Source organism: Triturus cristatus, chromosome 4_1 (assembly GCF_964204655.1).
Source record: "Triturus cristatus chromosome 4_1, aTriCri1.1, whole genome shotgun sequence".
NCBI lineage: Eukaryota > Metazoa > Chordata > Amphibia > Caudata > Salamandridae > Triturus > Triturus cristatus.
Genome location: NC_140585.1, coordinates 123,627,577 through 123,641,103, shown reverse-complemented (window position 1 = coordinate 123,641,103; position 13,527 = coordinate 123,627,577). Strand labels below are relative to the sequence as shown.

General features: G+C 38.9%; 12 non-coding genes across 12 annotated transcripts; all 12 read right to left on the bottom strand.

Annotated features, from left to right (window-relative positions):
* Positions 1-422: 422 nt before the first annotated feature.
* On the bottom strand, positions 423-495 carry TRNAA-AGC (transfer RNA alanine (anticodon AGC)). The gene has a single exon. It is a non-coding gene; the product is annotated as a tRNA-Ala (tRNA).
* Positions 496-2,110: 1,615 nt separating this feature from the next.
* Positions 2,111-2,183, bottom strand: TRNAA-AGC (transfer RNA alanine (anticodon AGC)). Its single transcript has one exon. It is a non-coding gene; the product is annotated as a tRNA-Ala (tRNA).
* Positions 2,184-2,528: 345 nt separating this feature from the next.
* TRNAK-CUU (transfer RNA lysine (anticodon CUU)) lies at positions 2,529-2,601 on the bottom strand. Its single transcript has one exon. It is a non-coding gene; the product is annotated as a tRNA-Lys (tRNA).
* A 353-nt stretch (positions 2,602-2,954) lies between these two features.
* TRNAA-AGC (transfer RNA alanine (anticodon AGC)) lies at positions 2,955-3,027 on the bottom strand. Its single transcript has one exon. It is a non-coding gene; the product is annotated as a tRNA-Ala (tRNA).
* Positions 3,028-7,571: 4,544 nt separating this feature from the next.
* Positions 7,572-7,644, bottom strand: TRNAK-CUU (transfer RNA lysine (anticodon CUU)). Its single transcript has one exon. It is a non-coding gene; the product is annotated as a tRNA-Lys (tRNA).
* Positions 7,645-7,997: 353 nt separating this feature from the next.
* TRNAA-AGC (transfer RNA alanine (anticodon AGC)) lies at positions 7,998-8,070 on the bottom strand. The gene has a single exon. It is a non-coding gene; the product is annotated as a tRNA-Ala (tRNA).
* Positions 8,071-10,082: 2,012 nt separating this feature from the next.
* On the bottom strand, positions 10,083-10,155 carry TRNAK-CUU (transfer RNA lysine (anticodon CUU)). Its single transcript has one exon. It is a non-coding gene; the product is annotated as a tRNA-Lys (tRNA).
* A 353-nt stretch (positions 10,156-10,508) lies between these two features.
* TRNAA-AGC (transfer RNA alanine (anticodon AGC)) lies at positions 10,509-10,581 on the bottom strand. The gene has a single exon. It is a non-coding gene; the product is annotated as a tRNA-Ala (tRNA).
* Positions 10,582-11,352: 771 nt separating this feature from the next.
* On the bottom strand, positions 11,353-11,425 carry TRNAA-AGC (transfer RNA alanine (anticodon AGC)). The gene has a single exon. It is a non-coding gene; the product is annotated as a tRNA-Ala (tRNA).
* Positions 11,426-11,770: 345 nt separating this feature from the next.
* Positions 11,771-11,843, bottom strand: TRNAK-CUU (transfer RNA lysine (anticodon CUU)). The gene has a single exon. It is a non-coding gene; the product is annotated as a tRNA-Lys (tRNA).
* Positions 11,844-12,196: 353 nt separating this feature from the next.
* Positions 12,197-12,269, bottom strand: TRNAA-AGC (transfer RNA alanine (anticodon AGC)). The gene has a single exon. It is a non-coding gene; the product is annotated as a tRNA-Ala (tRNA).
* A 771-nt stretch (positions 12,270-13,040) lies between these two features.
* Positions 13,041-13,113, bottom strand: TRNAA-AGC (transfer RNA alanine (anticodon AGC)). Its single transcript has one exon. It is a non-coding gene; the product is annotated as a tRNA-Ala (tRNA).
* Positions 13,114-13,527: the final 414 nt, after the last annotated feature.

The window sequence follows — 13,527 nt, the reverse complement described above, 5'->3', positions numbered from 1 at the left end:
CAACGTGGGGCTCGAACCCACGACCCTGAGATTAAGAGTCTCATGCTCTACCGACTGAGCTAGCCGGGTTCCCACTTAAATATGGTATGCAGACTCATCATTTTTTATTAAGGAAAACCGTTTCTGGATATTCCTCTGCTCTTGTTTTGCAAGGAACTTCACTTTTATACATCCTTCAGAGGAAAGAATGTCAAGTAAAATAAGACGAAATGAAAATGGAAGGTGTGAAATTTTCATTTTGAGATTGCATAAGAAATCAAATTCCTCTCACGTGCTATAGAATACCTAAACACTTTTGATTAAACCACTTTAGTTGTTATAATGACACCAAATTTGAAAGCCATCTGTGACTTTTCTGTTCTTACTCTGCAACAACCATGGCAATTACAAGTTAAAAAGTAAAATGTATGCAAATTTTAGAATGGAGAATGCGGGCATCGATCCCGCTACCTCTCGCATGCTAAGCGAGCGCTCTACCATTTGAGCTAATTCCCCTGTGTGCTCACTCAGCATCACATTTCAAAAGTAACGTTACTGCTGTCCACACTTTATTTTAAGTCTAATTGCCCATAACATGAGTGTTCAGTTCACTCCTAACTGATGCCTTAACTACACCTAGGGGATGTTTTACACTTCAGGTTGGCATGTTTAGTACTTGAATAGGAGTGATATCACTGTATGTTAACCTAGACTCAGGCCCTACCTAATCTTGGAGATACATTTCTCATGAATGAGTAACCAAGGGAGATACAATTTTTAGGAGTTAGTGCATGTCTAATGCAAGATTAATCACCATATTATGAGAGCCAATGCAATCATCCAGCAAAAAATACTCGTTTTCGCCCAACGTGGGGCTCGAACCCACGACCCTGAGATTAAGAGTCTCATGCTCTACCGACTGAGCTAGCCAGGCTCCCACTTAAATATGGTATGCAGACTCATCATTTTTTATTAAGGAAAACCGTTTCTGGATATTCCTCTGCTCTTGTTTTGCAAGGAACTTCACTTTTATACATCCTTCAGAGGAAAGAATGTCAAGTAAAATAAGACGAAATGAAAATGGAAGGTGTGAAATTTTCATTTTGAGATTGCATAAGAAATCAAATTCCTCTCACGTGCTATAGAATACCTAAACACTTTTGATTAAACCACTTTAGTTGTTATAATGACACCAAATTTGAAAGCCATCTGTGACTTTTCTGTTCTTACTCTGCAACAACCATGGCAATTACAAGTTAAAAAGTAAAATGTATGCAAATTTTAGAATGGAGAATGCGGGCATCGATCCCGCTACCTCTCGCATGCTAAGCAAGCGCTCTACCATTTGAGCTAATTCCCCTGTGTGCTCACTCAGCATCACATTTCAAAAGTAACGTTACTGCTGTCCACACTTTATTTTAAGTCTAATTGCCAATAACATGAGTGTTCAGTTCACTCCTAACTGATGCCTTAACTACACCTAGGGGATGTTTTACACTTCAGGTTGGCATGTTTAGTACTTGAATAGGAGTGATATCACTGTATGTTAACCTAGACTCAGGCCCTACCTAATCTTGGAGATACATTTCTCATGAATGAGTAACCAAGGGAGATACAATTTTTAGGAGTTAGTGCATGTCTAATGCAAGATTAATCACCATATTATGAGAGCCAATGCTATCATCCAGCAAAAAATACTCGTTTTCGCCCAACGTGGGGATCGAACCCACGACCCTGAGATTAAGGGTCTCATGCTCTACCGACTGAGCTAGCCGGGCTCCCACTTAAATATGGTATGCAGACTCATCATTTTTTATTAAGGAAAACCGTTTCTGGATATTCCTCTGCTCTTGTTTTGCAAGGAACTTCACTTTTATACATCCTTCAGAGGAAAGAATGTCAAGTAAAATAATACGAAATGAAAATGGAAGGTGTGAAATTTTCATTTTGAGATTGCATAAGAAATCAAATTCCTCTCACGTGCTATAGAATACCTAAACACTTTTGATTAAACCACTTTAGTTGTTATAATGACACCAAATTTGAAAGCCATCTGTGACTTTTCTGTTCTTACTCTGCAACAACCATGGCAATTACAAGTTAAAAAGTAAAATGTATGCAAATTTTAGAATGGAGAATGCGGGCATCGATCCCGCTACCTCTCGCATGCTAAGCGAGCGCTCTACCATTTGAGCTAATTCCCCTGTGTGCTCACTCAGCATCACATTTCAAAAGTAACGTTACTGCTGTCCACACTTTATTTTAAGTCTAATTGCCCATAACATGAGTGTTCAGTTCACTCCTAACTGATGCCTTAACTACACCTAGGGGATGTTTTACACTTCAGGTTGGCATGTTTAGTACTTGAATAGGAGTGATATCACTGTATGTTAACCTAGACTCAGGCCCTTCCTAATCTTGGAGATACATTTCTCATGAATGAGTAACCAAGGGAGATACAATTTTTAGGAGTTAGTGCATGTCTAATGCAAGATTAATCACCATATTATGAGAGCCAATGCAATCATCCAGCAAAAAATACTCATTTTCGCCCAACGTGGGGCTCGAACCCACGACCCTGAGATTAAGAGTCTCATGCTCTACCGACTGAGCTAGCCGGGCTCCCACTTAAATATGGTATGCAGACTCATCATTTTTTATTAAGGAAAACCGTTTCTGGATATTCCTCTGCTCTTGTTTTGCAAGGAACTTCACTTTTATACATCCTTCAGAGGAAAGAATGTCAAGTAAAATAAGACGAAATGAAAATGGAAGGTGTGAAATTTTCATTTTGAGATTGCATAAGAAATCAAATTCCTCTCACGTGCTATAGAATACCTAAACACTTTTGATTAAACCACTTTAGTTGTTATAATGACACCAAATTTGAAAGCCATCTGTGACTTTTCTGTTCTTACTCTGCAACAACCATGGCAATTACAAGTTAAAAAGTAAAATGTATGCAAATTTTAGAATGGAGAATGCGGGCATCGATCCCGCTACCTCTCGCATGCTAAGCGAGCGCTCTACCATTTGAGCTAATTCCCCTGTGTGCTCACTCAGCATCACATTTCAAAAGTAACGTTACTGCTGTCCACACTTTATTTTAAGTCTAATTGCCCATAACATGAGTGTTCAGTTCACTCCTAACTGATGCCTTAACTACACCTAGGGGATGTTTTACACTTCAGGTTGGCATGTTTAGTACTTGAATAGGAGTGATATCACTGTATGTTAACCTAGACTCAGGCCCTACCTAATCTTGGAGATACATTTCTCATGAATGAGTAACCAAGGGAGATACAATTTTTAGGAGTTAGTGCATGTCTAATGCAAGATTAATCACCATATTATGAGAGCCAATGCAATCATCCAGCAAAAAATACTAGTTTTCGCCCAACGTGGGGCTCGAACCCACGACCCTGAGATTAAGAGTCTCATGCTCTACCGACTGAGCTTGCCAGGCTCCCACTTAAATATGGTATGCAGACTCATCATTTTTTATTAAGGAAAACCGTTTCTGGATATTCCTCTGCTCTTGTTTTGCAAGGAACTTCACTTTTATACATCCTTCAGAGGAAAGAATGTCAAGTAAAATAAGACGAAATGAAAATGGAAGGTGTGAAATTTTCATTTTGAGATTGCATAAGAAATCAAATTCCTCTAACGTGCTATAGAATACCTAAACACTTTTGATTAAACCACATTAGTTGTTATAATGACACCAAATTTGAAAGCCATCTGTGACTTTTCTGTTCTTACTCTGCAACAACCATGGCAATTACAAGTTAAAAAGTAAAATGTATGCAAATTTTAGAATGGAGAATGCGGGCATCGATCCCGCTACCTCTCGTATGCTAAGCGAGCGCTCTACCATTTGAGCTAATTCCCCTGTGTGCTCACTCAGCATCACATTTCAAAAGTAACGTTACTGCTGTCCACACTTTATTTTAAGTCTAATTGCCCATAACATGAGTGTTCAGTTCACTCCTAACTGATGCCTTAACTACACCTAGGGGATGTTTTACACTTCAGGTTGGCATGTTTAGTACTTGAATAGGAGTGATATCACTGTATGTTAACCTAGACTCAGGCCCTACCTAATCTTGGAGATACATTTCTCATGAATGAGTAACCAAGGGAGATACAATTTTTAGGAGTTAGTGCATGTCTAATGCAAGATTAATCACCATATTATGAGAGCCAATGCAATCATCCAGCAAAAAATACTCGTTTTCGCCCAACGTGGGGCTCGAACCCACGACCCTGAGATTAAGAGTCTCATGCTCTACCGACTGAGCTAGCCAGGCTCCCACTTAAATATGGTATGCAGACTCATCATTTTTTATTAAGGAAAACCGTTTCTGGATATTCCTCTGCTCTTGTTTTGCAAGGAACTTCACTTTTATACATCCTTCAGAGGAAAGAATGTCAAGTAAAATAAGATGAAATGAAAATGGAAGGTGTGAAATTTTCATTTTGAGATTGCATAAGAAATCAAATTCCTCTCACGTGCTATAGAATACCTAAACACTTTTGATTAAACCACTTTAGTTGTTATAATGACACCAAATTTGAAAGCCATCTGTGACTTTTCTGTTCTTACTCTGCAACAACCATGGCAATTACAAGTTAAAAAGTAAAATGTATGCAAATTTTAGAATGGAGAATGCGGGCATCGATCCCGCTACCTCTCGTATGCTAAGCGAGCGCTCTACCATTTGAGCTAATTCCCCTGTGTGCTCACTCAGCATCACATTTCAAAAGTAACGTTACTGCTGTCCACACTTTATTTTAAGTCTAATTGCCCATAACATGAGTGTTCAGTTCACTCCTAACTGATGCCTTAACTACACCTAGGGGATGTTTTACACTTCAGGTTGGCATGTTTAGTACTTGAATAGGAGTGATATCACTGTATGTTAACCTAGACTCAGGCCCTACCTAATCTTGGAGATACATTTCTCATGAATGAGTAACCAAGGGAGATACAATTTTTAGGAGTTAGTGCATGTCTAATGCAAGATTAATCACCATATTATGAGAGCCAATGCAATCATCCAGCAAAAAATACTCGTTTTCGCCCAACGTGGGGCTCGAACCCACGACCCTGAGATTAAGAGTCTCATGCTCTACCGACTGAGCTAGCCAGGCTCCCACTTAAATATGGTATGCAGACTCATCATTTTTTATTAAGGAAAACCGTTTCTGGATATTCCTCTGCTCTTGTTTTGCAAGGAACTTCACTTTTATACATCCTTCAGAGGAAAGAATGTCAAGTAAAATAAGACGAAATGAAAATGGAAGGTGTGAAATTTTCATTTTGAGATTGCATAAGAAATCAAATTCCTCTAACGTGCTATAGAATACCTAAACACTTTTGATTAAACCACATTAGTTGTTATAATGACACCAAATTTGAAAGCCATCTGTGACTTTTCTGTTCTTACTCTGCAACAACCATGGCAATTACAAGTTAAAAAGTAAAATGTATGCAAATTTTAGAATGGAGAATGCGGGCATCGATCCCGCTACCTCTCGTATGCTAAGCGAGCGCTCTACCATTTGAGCTAATTCCCCTGTGTGCTCACTCAGCATCACATTTCAAAAGTAACGTTACTGCTGTCCACACTTTATTTTAAGTCTAATTGCCCATAACATGAGTGTTCAGTTCACTCCTAACTGATGCCTTAACTACACCTAGGGGATGTTTTACACTTCAGGTTGGCATGTTTAGTACTTGAATAGGAGTGATATCACTGTATGTTAACCTAGACTCAGGCCCTACCTAATCTTGGAGATACATTTCTCATGAATGAGTAACCAAGGGAGATACAATTTTTAGGAGTTAGTGCATGTCTAATGCAAGATTAATCACCATATTATGAGAGCCAATGCAATCATCCAGCAAAAAATACTCGTTTTCGCCCAACGTGGGGCTCGAACCCACGACCCTGAGATTAAGAGTCTCATGCTCTACCGACTGAGCTAGCCAGGCTCCCACTTAAATATGGTATGCAGACTCATCATTTTTTATTAAGGAAAACCGTTTCTGGATATTCCTCTGCTCTTGTTTTGCAAGGAACTTCACTTTTATACATCCTTCAGAGGAAAGAATGTCAAGTAAAATAAGATGAAATGAAAATGGAAGGTGTGAAATTTTCATTTTGAGATTGCATAAGAAATCAAATTCCTCTCACGTGCTATAGAATACCTAAACACTTTTGATTAAACCACTTTAGTTGTTATAATGACACCAAATTTGAAAGCCATCTGTGACTTTTCTGTTCTTACTCTGCAACAACCATGGCAATTACAAGTTAAAAAGTAAAATGTATGCAAATTTTAGAATGGAGAATGCGGGCATCGATCCCGCTACCTCTCGTATGCTAAGCGAGCGCTCTACCATTTGAGCTAATTCCCCTGTGTGCTCACTCAGCATCACATTTCAAAAGTAACGTTACTGCTGTCCACACTTTATTTTAAGTCTAATTGCCCATAACATGAGTGTTCAGTTCACTCCTAACTGATGCCTTAACTACACCTAGGGGATGTTTTACACTTCAGGTTGGCATGTTTAGTACTTGAATAGGAGTGATATCACTGTATGTTAACCTAGACTCAGGCCCTACCTAATCTTGGAGATACATTTCTCATGAATGAGTAACCAAGGGAGATACAATTTTTAGGAGTTAGTGCATGTCTAATGCAAGATTAATCACCATATTATGAGAGCCAATGCAATCATCCAGCAAAAAATACTCGTTTTCGCCCAACGTGGGGCTCGAACCCACGACCCTGAGATTAAGAGTCTCATGCTCTACCGACTGAGCTAGCCAGGCTCCCACTTAAATATGGTATGCAGACTCATCATTTTTTATTAAGGAAAACCGTTTCTGGATATTCCTCTGCTCTTGTTTTGCAAGGAACTTCACTTTTATACATCCTTCAGAGGAAAGAATGTCAAGTAAAATAAGATGAAATGAAAATGGAAGGTGTGAAATTTTCATTTTGAGATTGCATAAGAAATCAAATTCCTCTCACGTGCTATAGAATACCTAAACACTTTTGATTAAACCACTTTAGTTGTTATAATGACACCAAATTTGAAAGCCATCTGTGACTTTTCTGTTCTTACTCTGCAACAACCATGGCAATTACAAGTTAAAAAGTAAAATGACCGCAAATTTTAGAATGGAGAATGCGGGCATCGATCCCGCTACCTCTCGTATGCTAAGCGAGCGCTCTACCATTTGAGCTAATTCCCCTGTGTGCTCACTCAGCATCACATTTCAAAAGTAACGTTACTGCTGTCCACACTTTATTTTAAGTCTAATTGCCCATAACATGAGTGTTCAGTTCACTCCTAACTGATGCCTTAACTACACCTAGGGGATGTTTTAGTACTTGAATAGGAGTGATATCACTGTATGTTAACCTAGACTCAGGCCCTACCTAATCTTGGAGATACATTTCTCATGAATGAGTAACCAAGGGAGATACAATTTTTAGGAGTTAGTGCATGTCTAATGCAAGATTAATCACCATATTATGAGAGCCAATGCAATCATCCAGCAAAAAATACTCGTTTTCGCCCAACGTGGGGCTCGAACCCACGACCCTGAGATTAAGAGTCTCATGCTCTACCGACTGAGCTAGCCGGGCTCCCATTTAAATATGGTATGCAGACTCATCATTTTTTATTAAGGAAAACCGTTTCTGGATATTCCTCTGCTCTTGTTTTGCAAGGAACTTCACTTTTATACATCCTTCAGAGGAAAGAATGTCAAGTAAAATAAGACGAAATGAAAATGGAAGGTGTGAAATTTTCATTTTGAGATTGCATAAGAAATCAAATTCCTCTCACGTGCTATAGAATACCTAAACACTTTTGATTAAACCACTTTAGTTGTTATAATGACACCAAATTTGAAAGCCATCTGTGACTTTTCTGTTCTTACTCTGCAACAACCATGGCAATTACAAGTTAAAAAGTAAAATGTATGCAAATTTTAGAATGGAGAATGCGGGCATCGATCCCGCTACCTCTCGCATGCTAAGCGAGCGCTCTACCATTTGAGCTAATTCCCCTGTGTGCTCACTCAGCATCACATTTCAAAAGTAACGTTACTGCTGTCCACACTTTATTTTAAGTCTAATTGCCCATAACATGAGTGTTCAGTTCACTCCTAACTGATGCCTTAACTACACCTAGGGGATGTTTTACACTTCAGGTTGGCATGTTTAGTACTTGAATAGGAGTGATATCACTGTATGTTAACCTAGACTCAGGCCCTACCTAATCTTGGAGATACATTTCTCATGAATGAGTAACCAAGGGAGATACAATTTTTAGGAGTTAGTGCATGTCTAATGCAAGATTAATCACCATATTATGAGAGCCAATGCTATCATCCAGCAAAAAATACTCGTTTTCGCCCAACGTGGGGCTCAAACCCACGACCCTGAGATTAAGAGTCTCATGCTCTACCGACTGAGCTAGTCGGGCTCCCACTTAAATATGGTATGCAGACTCATCATTTTTTATTAAGGAAAACCGTTTCTGGATATTCCTCTGCTCTTGTTTTGCAAGGAACTTCACTTTTATACATCCTTCAGAGGAAAGAATGTCAAGTAAAATAAGATGAAATGAAAATGGAAGGTGTGAAATTTTCATTTTGAGATTGCATAAGAAATCAAATTCCTCTCACGTGCTATAGAATACCTAAACACTTTTGATTAAACCACTTTAGTTGTTATAATGACACCAAATTTGAAAGCCATCTGTGACTTTTCTGTTCTTACTCTGCAACAACCATGGCAATTACAAGTTAAAAAGTAAAATGTATGCAAATTTTAGAATGGAGAATGCGGGCATCGATCCCGCTACCTCTCGTATGCTAAGCGAGCGCTCTACCATTTGAGCTAATTCCCCTGTGTGCTCACTCAGCATCACATTTCAAAAGTAACGTTACTGCTGTCCACACTTTATTTTAAGTCTAATTGCCCATAACATGAGTGTTCAGTTCACTCCTAACTGATGCCTTAACTACACCTAGGGGATGTTTTACACTTCAGGTTGGCATGTTTAGTACTTGAATAGGAGTGATATCACTGTATGTTAACCTAGACTCAGGCCCTACCTAATCTTGGAGATACATTTCTCATGAATGAGTAACCAAGGGAGATACAATTTTTAGGAGTTAGTGCATGTCTAATGCAAGATTAATCACCATATTATGAGAGCCAATGCAATCATCCAGCAAAAAATACTCGTTTTCGCCCAACGTGGGGCTCGAACCCACGACCCTGAGATTAAGAGTCTCATGCTCTACCGACTGAGCTAGCCAGGCTCCCACTTAAATATGGTATGCAGACTCATCATTTTTTATTAAGGAAAACCGTTTCTGGATATTCCTCTGCTCTTGTTTTGCAAGGAACTTCACTTTTATACATCCTTCAGAGGAAAGAATGTCAAGTAAAATAAGATGAAATGAAAATGGAAGGTGTGAAATTTTCATTTTGAGATTGCATAAGAAATCAAATTCCTCTCACGTGCTATAGAATACCTAAACACTTTTGATTAAACCACTTTAGTTGTTATAATGACACCAAATTTGAAAGCCATCTGTGACTTTTCTGTTCTTACTCTGCAACAACCATGGCAATTACAAGTTAAAAAGTAAAATGACCGCAAATTTTAGAATGGAGAATGCGGGCATCGATCCCGCTACCTCTCGTATGCTAAGCGAGCGCTCTACCATTTGAGCTAATTCCCCTGTGTGCTCACTCAGCATCACATTTCAAAAGTAACGTTACTGCTGTCCACACTTTATTTTAAGTCTAATTGCCCATAACATGAGTGTTCAGTTCACTCCTAACTGATGCCTTAACTACACCTAGGGGATGTTTTAGTACTTGAATAGGAGTGATATCACTGTATGTTAACCTAGACTCAGGCCCTACCTAATCTTGGAGATACATTTCTCATGAATGAGTAACCAAGGGAGATACAATTTTTAGGAGTTAGTGCATGTCTAATGCAAGATTAATCACCATATTATGAGAGCCAATGCAATCATCCAGCAAAAAATACTCGTTTTCGCCCAACGTGGGGCTCGAACCCACGACCCTGAGATTAAGAGTCTCATGCTCTACCGACTGAGCTAGCCGGGCTCCCATTTAAATATGGTATGCAGACTCATCATTTTTTATTAAGGAAAACCGTTTCTGGATATTCCTCTGCTCTTGTTTTGCAAGGAACTTCACTTTTATACATCCTTCAGAGGAAAGAATGTCAAGTAAAATAAGACGAAATGAAAATGGAAGGTGTGAAATTTTCATTTTGAGATTGCATAAGAAATCAAATTCCTCTCACGTGCTATAGAATACCTAAACACTTTTGATTAAACCACTTTAGTTGTTATAATGACACCAAATTTGAAAGCCATCTGTGACTTTTCTGTTCTTACTCTGCAACAACCATGGCAATTACAAGTTAAAAAGTAAAATGTATGCAAATTTTAGAATGGAGAATGCGGGCATCGATCCCGCTACCTCTCGCATGCTAAGCGAGCGCTCTACCATTTGAGCTAATTCCCCTGTGTGCTCACTCAGCATCACATTTCAAAAGTAACGTTACTGCTGTCCACACTTTATTTTAAGTCTAATTGCCCATAACATGAGTGTTCAGTTCACTCCTAACTGATGCCTTAACTACACCTAGGGGATGTTTTACACTTCAGGTTGGCATGTTTAGTACTTGAATAGGAGTGATATCACTGTATGTTAACCTAGACTCAGGCCCTACCTAATCTTGGAGATACATTTCTCATGAATGAGTAACCAAGGGAGATACAATTTTTAGGAGTTAGTGCATGTCTAATGCAAGATTAATCACCATATTATGAGAGCCAATGCTATCATCCAGCAAAAAATACTCGTTTTCGCCCAACGTGGGGCTCAAACCCACGACCCTGAGATTAAGAGTCTCATGCTCTACCGACTGAGCTAGTCGGGCTCCCACTTAAATATGGTATGCAGACTCATCATTTTTTATTAAGGAAAACCGTTTCTGGATATTCCTCTGCTCTTGTTTTGCAAGGAACTTCACTTTTATACATCCTTCAGAGGAAAGAATGTCAAGTAAAATAAGACGAAATGAAAATGGAAGGTGTGAAATTTTCATTTTGAGATTGCATAAGAAATCAAATTCCTCTCACGTGCTATAGAATACCTAAACACTTTTGATTAAACCACTTTAGTTGTTATAATGACACCAAATTTGAAAGCCATCTGTGACTTTTCTGTTCTTACTCTGCAACAACCATGGCAATTACAAGTTAAAAAGTAAAATGTATGCAAATTTTAGAATGGAGAATGCGGGCATCGATCCCGCTACCTCTCGCATGCTAAGCGAGCGCTCTACCATTTGAGCTAATTCCCCTGTGTGCTCACTCAGCATCACATTTCAAAAGTAACGTTACTGCTGTCCACACTTTATTTTAAGTCTAATTGCCCATAACATGAGTGTTCAGTTCACTCCTAACTGATGCCTTAACTACACCTAGGGGATGTTTTACACTTCAGGTTGGCATGTTTAGTACTTGAATAGGAGTGATATCACTGTATGTTAACCTAGACTCAGGCCCTACCTAATCTTGGAGATACATTTCTCATGAATGAGTAACCAAGGGAGATACAATTTTTAGGAGTTAGTGCATGTCTAATGCAAGATTAATCACCATATTATGAGAGCCAATGCAATCATCCAGCAAAAAATACTCGTTTTCGCCCAACGTGGGGCTCGAACCCACGACCCTGAGATTAAGAGTCTCATGCTCTACCGACTGAGCTAGCCGGGCTCCCACTTAAATATGGTATGCAGACTCATCATTTTTTATTAAGGAAAACCGTTTCTGGATATTCCTCTGCTCTTGTTTTGCAAGGAACTTCACTTTTATACATCCTTCAGAGGAAAGAATGTCAAGTAAAATAAGACGAAATGAAAATGGAAGGTGTGAAATTTTCATTTTGAGATTGCATAAGAAATCAAATTCCTCTCACGTGCTATAGAATACCTAAACACTTTTGATTAAACCACTTTAGTTGTTATAATGACACCAAATTTGAAAGCCATCTGTGACTTTTCTGTTCTTACTCTGCAACAACCATGGCAATTACAAGTTAAAAAGTAAAATGTATGCAAATTTTAGAATGGAGAATGCGGGCATCGATCCCGCTACCTCTCGCATGCTAAGCGAGCGCTCTACCATTTGAGCTAATTCCCCTGTGTGCTCACTCAGCATCACATTTCAAAAGTAACGTTACTGCTGTCCACACTTTATTTTAAGTCTAATTGCCCATAACATGAGTGTTCAGTTCACTCCTAACTGATGCCTTAACTACACCTAGGGGATGTTTTACACTTCAGGTTGGCATGTTTAGTACTTGAATAGGAGTGATATCACTGTATGTTAACCTAGACTCAGGCCCTACCTAATCTTGGAGATACATTTCTCATGAATGAGTAACCAAGGGAGATACAATTTTTAGGAGTTAGTGCATGTCTAATGCAAGATTAATCACCATATTATGAGAGCCAATGCTATCATCCAGCAAAAAATACTCGTTTTCGCCCAACGTGGGGCTCAAACCCACGACCCTGAGATTAAGAGTCTCATGCTCTACCGACTGAGCTAGCCGGGCTCCCACTTAAATATGGTATGCAGACTCATCATTTTTTATTAAGGAAAACCGTTTCTGGATATTCCTCTGCTCTTGTTTTGCAAGGAACTTCACTTTTATACATCCTTCAGAGGAAAGAATGTCAAGTAAAATAAGACGAAATGAAAATGGAAGGTGTGAAATTTTCATTTTGAGATTGCATAAGAAATCAAATTCCTCTCACGTGCTATAGAATACCTAAACACTTTTGATTAAACCACTTTAGTTGTTATAATGACACCAAATTTGAAAGCCATCTGTGACTTTTCTGTTCTTACTCTGCAACAACCATGGCAATTACAAGTTAAAAAGTAAAATGTATGCAAATTTTAGAATGGAGAATGCGGGCATCGATCCCGCTACCTCTCGCATGCTAAGCGAGCGCTCTACCATTTGAGCTAATTCCCCTGTGTGCTCACTCAGCATCACATTTCAAAAGTAACGTTACTGCTGTCCACACTTTATTTTAAGTCTAATTGCCCATAACATGAGTGTTCAGTTCACTCCTAACTGATGCCTTAACTACACCTAGGGGATGTTTTACACTTCAGGTTGGCATGTTTAGTACTTGAATAGGAGTGATATCACTGTATGTTAACCTAGACTCAGGCCCTTCCTAATCTTGGAGATACATTTCTCATGAATGAGTAACCAAGGGAGATACAATTTTTAGGAGTTAGTGCATGTCTAATGCAAGATTAATCACCATATTATGAGAGCCAATGCAATCATCCAGCAAAAAAAACTCGTTTTCGCCCAACGTGGGGCTCGAACCCACGACCCTGAGATTAAGAGTCTCATAGCTCTACCGACTGAGCTAGC